The 9304-nt window shown below is 41.1% G+C and overlaps 1 pseudogene; it reads right to left on the bottom strand.

Moving 5' to 3' along the window:
* Positions 1–2722: 2722 nt before the first annotated feature.
* Positions 2723–4675, bottom strand: LOC113890333 (annotated as a pseudogene).
* Positions 4676–9304: the final 4629 nt, after the last annotated feature.

Raw genomic sequence — 9304 nt, 5'->3', positions numbered from 1 at the left:
ACACCGAGCACATTTTAGGAGACAAAAACTACTGTCAAGAGAAGAAGGAAGGAAGGGAATAAAAGAAGGAGAGGAGGGAGGGAATGGGGAAAAAGTATAGATTAATGACAAAAAAAAAAAGAAAGACTTGAAAGCTCCCATACTTTCCTCTATATCCCATTGCCTCTGCAGAAGGGTGTGGTCTATTGTGATGGCAAAATTTAATTACCGGGAATAAAAAACAAAGGAGCCTTCTATTTACTTCCCTCCGCTTCCCTCACCATTAAACATGGGGGTTTTATTTTTAAATCGGAAGCCTAAACTAAATTAAGTTGCCTACATCAAGCTTCCTGATTATCTTCTATCTGTCCTAAATTGTCCTGTGGGCCAAGTAAAGAAAACAATGTGTTCTCTAACATGGACTTTTCCAATATATGATCACTGCTATCAGCCTGGTGCCAAGCCTCCCTCCACTTTCATTAAAGTAATGGAAATGGGCTTAGATTTCTCTGGGGACACAGACTATTGATATGAAGGGCAATTCAACTGGATTTTGCCCGTCAAAAGCTGAAGGGAGAATGAGAATTGTTTTGTGTCTTTGCAGACGCTAGTGCTTTCTCACCACACTCACTGGAAAGGAGAACATTTTCACAAGTCTTTATTTTTGTTACAATATTTTTAAGAGTGTAATGCTGTAATAAAAGAAAACTTAGCCCTTGTATGCTGGCTCTTGGAATAGTTTCCACGACCCTTATCCATCAAAACAAGCCTCGTGACATTCACCACAGTGAAGTGTTGTTAGCCTCCAGGCAGGTTGCTGCTGCTGCTAAGTCACTTCAGTCGTGTCTGACTCTGTGCGACCTCATAGACAGCAGCCCACCAGGCTCCGCCATCCCTGGGATTCTCCAGGTTGGGGGCAGGTAAATAACAGCCTCAAGTTTTTGAGAGCAGAGATCAGACCTCCAAAAGGCAGGAGGAAGTACACAAAATGAAGCTCTTGGGCAATCTACATCTAGCAAATCAGGCGGTTTGCAGAGGTCTCTGTGGGAGAGTGTTTCTACCGTGTCTCTGGGGGCTCTGCGGCTGTGGAGAGTGAGAAATTAGAACATGTGGGGACCCATTACACCTCCATCTAGCACAGCTCTACTCTCACTTGTTTTATATGCTGGATTTCTAAATAAGGTTTCTTTTAAGCAAAGATCATGAGTACTAAAAAAGCAAACAAACAAAACCAGAAAAGCCTAAGGTTCTTTCTAGTTCCAAAAATATACTCTGGTTATAAATCTACAGTGCAGCTACCCCAAAGGTAGAATGTTGTGATTTACTGTGGTTTGACGAGATCCATGAGGATTTATTTGTTTGCTCAAAAATTGTTCCTATAAAATTCTAGATGAAGGACTGAAGAAGGAAAGGTTAGGAGAGGTTGAGATTGCTCTCGGGAGGAAGGAGACCTCTCAAGTGACCCTGAGGCACCAGTAGCCAAGGGACATCACGGGGCCCTGAGGGGCTGCAGTGGAGAAGGGCCTCAAACAAGGCTTTGAGCACCTAGTAAAATCCATGCTTTAATAAGACTGGCCCTAAATACAGCTTCAGCAAAGAGCTTGAACGTTTTTTTCTGGTATCCAGGGAAACATAACTGAGGGAGCACAGGTGGTAATCCATCCTAGAATTGACAGGGAAATTCCTTAAAGGCATGAATACTGAGTCTGTGTCAAACAAACAAGCTTGGCTAGTCAGAGGGAATCAGCAACTATGATCAGAGAAGACAAAATAAATATTTAAGAACTTTGGGCGTGGGCTTCACTGGTGGCTCAATGGTAAAGAATCTGCCTGCCAGTGCAGGAGACAAGGGTTCGATCCCTAAATCGGGAAGATCTCACATACTGTAGAGCAACTAAGTCCGTGAACCACAGCTACTGATTCTGTGCTCTAGAGCCTGTGAGCAGCAACCATTAAGGCCACATGCCACGGCTACTGAAACCCACGCACCCTACAGACCGCACTCCACAAGAGAAATCCCCGCAATGAGAAGCCCGCACACTCTAACTAGAGAGTAGCCCCCATCTGTCACAACTAGAGAAAAAGCCCATGCACCAGTGAAGAACCAGCACAGCCAAAATAAAGAAATACAATTATAGAAACAACAACAACTTTGGGTATGGGTGGGAAGTAGAAGGATAAGGGACAATAGATCCTTCTCTATTCTAAGCCTGAGGAAAAAAGACAGTTAATTCTCAAATATGGGGTCAAGATAGAATATGTAACATTCTATATCTGTACATTTTATGATTAAGATTTATTTTCAGTTTATGAAAGTAATCCTTAGGGACAGAGGTAAAGTTGTTAATAGTAGAAAAGTATTAGTTGAAGATAATGCATACATTTTCTAGGCTATTTCTTTTTTTTTTTTTTTCTAAGAACAATGCCAGCTTATTTTACACTGCCTCTCGAGGCAGTGAACCTGGGAAACAGCGGGCTGATCATGTAAATTGTCTCTGAGTTTAGCTTATTCAGCACACGTCTCACTCTTGCTCATGAGGTCAAAATGCAAACAAATCAAGCCTGGGAGGGAAATCCAGGCCAAGGGAAGCATCTTCATTTTTTTTTTTTTTACTTTATTTTATTTTTAAACTTTACAATATTGTATTAGTTTTGCCAAATATCGAAATGAATCCACCACAGGTATACATGTGTTCCCCATCCTGAACCCTCCTCCCTCCTGCCTCCCCATGTGGATCCTGACTTTCACAAACGGCTCGGCATCTTCCACAAATGGTGGGAGAACTTTAACAAAAATATATTCTTTTGAACCTGGCCCCTTCCTGCACCGCTAGAAAGCAGCTTTATTGGAGACAAGCGATCCATTTATTTGAGCATACTCTTTTTAGGCAGTTGTAACTTTTTCCACCGTCGTACCACCACTCTGTACTTCTCATTGCTGATCTTCTCCCTCAGCACTTTTTTCAGGAGAATCCACATCACTTTCTCTGTTTCCACTTCTATATCCTCTCCAATGAGAAGATCCAATGCATCTCCCACTTTAACCTTTCCCGGTATCTAGGCCTGTCTTCAGGATAACATCAAACTGTAAAGACTGTACTACTTTGTCCAGGTCTTTATAGCCTTTGACCTCACTAGGGTCGTCCTTTGGCTCCTCTTCCAGCTCATTCATGTCATTATTGTCCTCCTCTTCATCAGAGTGCCCTTTGTCTTCTACTTTTTGCAGTCTTTTTAGTGGATTTTTTATAGCTTTTATTACTTTTGAGTTTTATGGAAAAATGGCAAAATATATTCTGGAGATATTAAAAGCCCTGGGAATCTCACTGAGAAAATGTTACGGAGGAGTGTTTTATAATTTGATGCCTTTAACTTGGCACTAGACAAATACAAGTATCGATTCCAGGAAACACAGCCTTTATGTGAAGGTGTCCCTCGTTGTGCTCTGCAGAGTCCAATCCAGGCATCTGACTTTCTTAAAGTGCTGCTGGGCAGTTTGAAGCTAGTTATAGCTATGGTACATACTACCTGTACATCAAGGATGTTCCTCCCTCCCTGCCCCCCTTTGCCTAGGCTATTTCTTTTGATTCTTGAATATCTAAATCCTCTCACAGCAGCTTGCACATAATAGGTGTCCAATAATTATATGTTGAGTGAATAAATAATAAAAGATTTTCGTGAGCATTAAGTCATGGGATCATTGACAGCTTCTCTTACCTCACGCCACTGACAGAATCTTTTCAAGGACAAGAGGTATATCCTTGAGAGCTGCCACATTAGTGGTGGCTGAACACCATCAACACTATTAAAGCCTTTAATGCTCAAATTAATGATTCCTGAATAGAAGGGTAATGTAAGGGAACTCTGCAAATTCAAAAATGTGTGAAGCTCTTACTCTGTGTGTGTGTGTGTGTCCGTGTGTGTGTGTGTGTGTGTGTTAGTCGCTCAGTCGTGTGCACCTCTTTAGCCCACTAGGCTCCACCATCACGTGATTTTCCAGGCAAGAATATGGGAGTAAGTTGCCATTTCCTTCTCCAGGGGATCTTCCTGACCCAGGGATCAAACCCAGGTCTCCTGATTGCAGGTAGAGTCTTTATTGTCTGAGCTACCAGAGTATATACAGAAACCACAGTCTGCTTTCAGGGACTAGCATTTGGGTCATAATGCTAAAGTTTTCGAAACATTAATTTTGAAAAACGTGAATTTATACATGTTTTTTACAATACAATACAATGGTGATGCCGTGCATTTAAGGTAGTTCTAGGAAAACATAAACAGTTGCAATGTAATCAAGACTGCTGGGAAGCAGAACTGCTGTGAAGGCTGAGTACTTATATATAAAAAGGAAAAGAGAACAAGTTTGCATTCCGTTTTTTGTCAAAAGATCTTCCTAGCTAAAATGTTTAGACTAGATTAACACATTCAGGAAAGGGTTGCTCTTAGAAAATGAACTATCCCTAAGTATCCTAAGTTTCTTTCTATATAAGTCACAATTTTGTAAAATGGGGTAGGTTTCTATGAACATAAAATACTAATTAAAATCATATTTGCAATCTACTCATTTGCTGTTTAAACAAAAATTTCCTTGTTGATTACTGTTGAGAATTCTAAAAATTATTCCCTACTCAGTATTCAACTTTATTATATGGTAACTCATTATTAATAACAAACCCTTGATGATGACCAGTACCCTGTACATTATTAACGAATTCTTCATTCATGAATGTATGCATACTCCAGAATAAATGATGGCATTGAAACGGAGCAATACCATATGGTCCTTGCCCCCTCCACCATGTCCTCTGGATGCCTTAGACTGTGGAAAACTTTAGTCAAAGAATAAGTTTAATCAGAGAAGTGGGAAATGCTGAAACAAAGAAAAACAGTCAAAAGAGACTAAATAATGATAATAATGTAGTCATTAAGCATAGTCAAGGATTTTTAGTTCTTTCTCAAAGGCTATGGATATAATATTCTGAGCCATATCCTGTGAGCTGTCTTATAGATACCAAAACAGCAGGTGGAGAAGTTAGCTACATGATGACCAGACTGGACCCTGGACTTGAGCTGCCACAATTCCAAGAACTGACCACAAAGAAATGGGAACAAGTGCACCCCGGAGCTAAAGATTAACCGTACCTAAAACAAACAAGATGATGCTAGTCAGACCACGGATGACCAGTTGACGATGACTGTTAGAGGTGATTATGTTGTTTCTGCATGCAACCTCCCCCCAACCCCACTCTGTCTTTAAGAGCTCTCACCTCCTGCTTGTTAGTGGGGGTAGTTGGCCTCTGGACAGATGTCTACCACCCTCCCCTTCCCAGCTGCTGGCATCTGAAACAAAGCAAACTTTCCTTTCCACCAACCTGGCCTGTTTATTGGCTTCTGAGCGGCTAGCAGCTGGATTCCCCCTACACACACCTTCTGGTAACAGATTTTGGTGCCCAAAATGGGGGCGGGTAGATTACAAAGTCAAAATCCAGTCTTCTAGTCATATATTCTACTTTCACTCTAATCTGTTTGCATTCTATTCTGTTAAAAAATAAGTCAAAATATCTCACTTCTCTGCTCAAAACTTCACAATGGCCTAAAATCCCAAATCCTTGCAAAGGCTATAAGATTCTGTCTGGTCTCATCTTCTATGACTCTGCTGCTTGTTCACTCAGCTCCAGCCATGCTGGCCTTCTTGCTGTCACTCAAATAAGCCAGGCACACATTCCCTTCTCAGGACCTTTGTACTTGCTGTTAGCTGTGCACGGAACATTCCTCTCCCAAATATCCTCGTGGCATGGTCTGCTCTTCCCCTCACCTCACTCTAATATCACTTCCTCAGTAAGGCCTCCCCTGGCACCCTAGCTAACACTGTAATATCACTCCTCACTCTGGATGTTCACTACCCCCTTTCTCTGTTTTATTTTTCTCCTTAGCACTTACCACCATCTAAAATAATAGACTGTGAGCCCTTCAAAAAACAAAGGGGTTGGGGCACCAACCCTCTGTGCAGTCAAAAATCAGTGTGTAACACATAATTTCTCTATATGTAACACATATAACCTCTATATCTGCAGATTCAACCAACCATCAATCCTGTAGTACAATAGTATTTACTAATGAAAAAATCCAAATAAGAGTGGATCCATGCAGTTCAAACCCATGTTGTTCAAGGGTTAACTGTATATTAGTATCTCTCTTATCTGTTTCCTCACTAGAAGATAAGCTCCATGAGGGCAAGGTTTTTCTCTATTTTGTTCTCCAGCATCTGAAAAAGAGTGTTCCTAACAGATGCACCAGAGAAGGAACTGGCAACCCACTCCAGCACTCTTGCCTGGAAAATCCCATAGACAGAGGAGCCTGGTGGGCTACAGTGCATGGGGTCCCTGACAGTTGGGCACGACTGAGCGCCTTCACTTTCACTTTTCACTTTCATGCATTGGAGAAGGAACTGGCAACCCACTCCAGTGTTCTTCCCTGGAGAATCCCAGGGACGGAGGAGCCTGGTGGGCTGCCATCTTTAGGGTCGCGACTTAGCAGCAGCAACTTAGCAGCAGCAGCAGCAGCAACAGATGCACATAGGTATTTGTTGGATGAATTGCATGGAGCCAAATAGCACCAATCTCCTGAACTGAGATTAAGTAGGAAATGGTGAGAAAATATGTAACTTAAATGCATCAGGCTTTACTACTTTGGATCAACTGTTTTTGATCAAGTTAGAATATCTGTATAATTGAATCTCTGATTAGTGGATGATTTTACCTTTTCTATCTTTCCTCCAACAAAAACTTTACAAGACAATGTAATAAGTAGCAAAAATACTGTTTTGTATTTCATTCACTTTTCTATTGCTTTCTACCACTTTAAAGTGATAATGAGAGGGATTAGAAGTAACAGTAAAAAATATCAAAGACCAAAATAATACCAAATTGGGCAAATACAAATAAGGTCAACAAGACAGTTGACCTTATCAGTGGAAATTATCAAATGTGGGCACAAAGATACTTCTTCAGTGAGGCACCCTCTCTGGTTGGGGTTGTTTAAGAGATTAAATTCAAACAAGGGGCTTCCCTGGCAGTCCAGTGGTTAAGACCGCATACTCCCAATGCAGGGGACACAGGTTCCAAATGGTGCAGCCAAAGAAAGAAAAATAAATAAATTCAAATGAAAAAATATATTTAAAATTATACAGATTAATGGGTTAGAAGGTCATTCTCATTACACAAGGAGGCAGTGTTGCTCAGAAAGACAAAAGATGCCACATCATTAGCTGAAGTCAGGGCTGTGAATCATAATCAGATACCAAAACTACTATGGAAAGAGCCAGCATAATTTTCCATTTAACTACTGGTCCAATTTCTCCAAAACTCACTACATTTGAACTAAGGTTGCAAAAAAACCAACACAGATGCATTTATAAAACTCCACTGGAAGGTGCTCTGTTTGAATATTCTTTCAAATACAACCTTGTTTCAGACCAGGACTTTGCCTTCCATAGGAAGACTTTCTTTCAAGAATGCTCTTTAAAAATTTTTAATTATTTAATTAAAAAAAAAATTCTGTAAAACAGAATTATCCTTCAGTAAAAAATAAATTAATTTTAAAAATTTTATTGAAGTTTAGTTGATTTACAGTATTGTGTTAATTTCAGGTGTGCAGTAAAGTGATTTAGCCATATATGTATAGATTTTCAGATAATTTTCCACTATAGGTTATTACAAGATATTACAACATAGTTCCCTTTGTTATGCAATACATATGTTTCTTCAGTTCAGTTGCTCAATCGTGTCCTACTCGTTGCAACCCCATGGACTGCAGCACGCCAGGCTTCCTTGTCCATCACCAACTCCTGGGGCTTACTCAAACTCATGTCCATTGAGTCAGTGATGCCATCCAAGCATCTCATCCTCTGTCAACCCCTTCTCCTCCTGCCTTCAATCTTTCCCAGCATCAGGGTCTTTTCCAGTGAGTCAGTTCTTCACATTAGCTGGCCAAAGTATTGGAGTTTTAGCTTCAATATCAGTACTGTCAATGAATATTCAGGACTGATTTCCTTTAGGATGGACTGGTTGGATCTCCTTGCAGTCCAAGGGACTCTCAAGAGTCTTCTCCAACACCACAGTTCAAAAGCATCAATTCTTCGGTGCTCAGCTTTCCTTATAGTCCAACTTTCACATATATACATGACTACTGGAAAAACCATAGCTTTGACTAGACGGACCTTTGCCGACAAAGTAATGTCTCTGCTCTTTAATATACTCTCTCGGTTGGTCATAACTTTCCTTCCAAGGAGTAAGCGTCTTTTAATTTCATGGCTGTAATCACCATCTCCAGTGATTTTGGAGGCCCCCCCCCCAAAAAAAAGTCTCTCACTGTTTCCATTGTTTCCCCACCTGTTTGCCATGAAGTGATGGGACTGGATACCATGATCTTAGTTTTCTGAATGTTGAGTTTTAAGCCAACTTTTTCACTCTCCTCTTTCACTTTTATCAAGAGGCTCTTTAGTTCTTCTTCACTTTCTGCCATAAGGAGGGGTGTCATCTGCAGATCTGAGGTTATTGATATTTCTCCTGGCAATCTTGTGGAGAAGGCAGTGGCACCCCACTCCAGTACTCTTGCCTGGAAAATCCCATGGACAGAGGAGCCTGGTAGGCTGCAGACCATGGGGTCGCACAGAGTCGGACACGACTGAAGCGATTTAGCAGCAGCAGCAGCAGCTGGCAATCTTGATTCCAGCTTGTGCTTCATCCAGCCCTGCATTTCTCATGATGTACTCTGCATATAAGTTAAATAAGCAAGTTGACAATATACAGCCTTGATGTACCCCTTTCCCAATTTGGAACCAATTTGTTGTTCCACATCAGGCCCTAATGTTGCTTCTTGACCTGCTAACAGACTTCTCAGGAGGCAGGTAAGGTGGTCTGGAATTCCCATCTCTTTCAGAATTTTCCATACTTTGTTGTGATCCACACAGTCCAAGGCTTTAGGTGGAGTCAATGAAACAGAAGTAGATGTTTTTCTGGAACTCTCTTGCTTTTTCAATGATCCAACAGATGTTGGCAATTTGATCTCGGGTTCCTCTGCCTTTTCTAAATCCAGCTTGAATATCTGGAAGTTCATGGTTCACAGACTACTGAAGCCTGGCTTGGAGAATTTTGAGGATTACTTGGCTAGCTTCTGAGATGAGTGCAATTGTGAGGCAGTTTGAGCATTCTTTGGCATTGCCTTTCTTAGGAATTGGAATGAAAACTGACCTTTTCCAGTCCTGTGGTCACTGCTGAGTTTTCCAAATTTGCTGACATATTGAGTGCAGCACTTTCACAGCATCATCTTT

This window comes from Bos indicus x Bos taurus, chromosome 3, assembly GCF_003369695.1.
Source record: "Bos indicus x Bos taurus breed Angus x Brahman F1 hybrid chromosome 3, Bos_hybrid_MaternalHap_v2.0, whole genome shotgun sequence".
Lineage (NCBI taxonomy): Eukaryota > Metazoa > Chordata > Mammalia > Artiodactyla > Bovidae > Bos > Bos indicus x Bos taurus.
The sequence above is the reverse complement of the archived record's forward strand: the minus strand, read 5'-3'. Positions and strand labels throughout refer to the sequence as shown.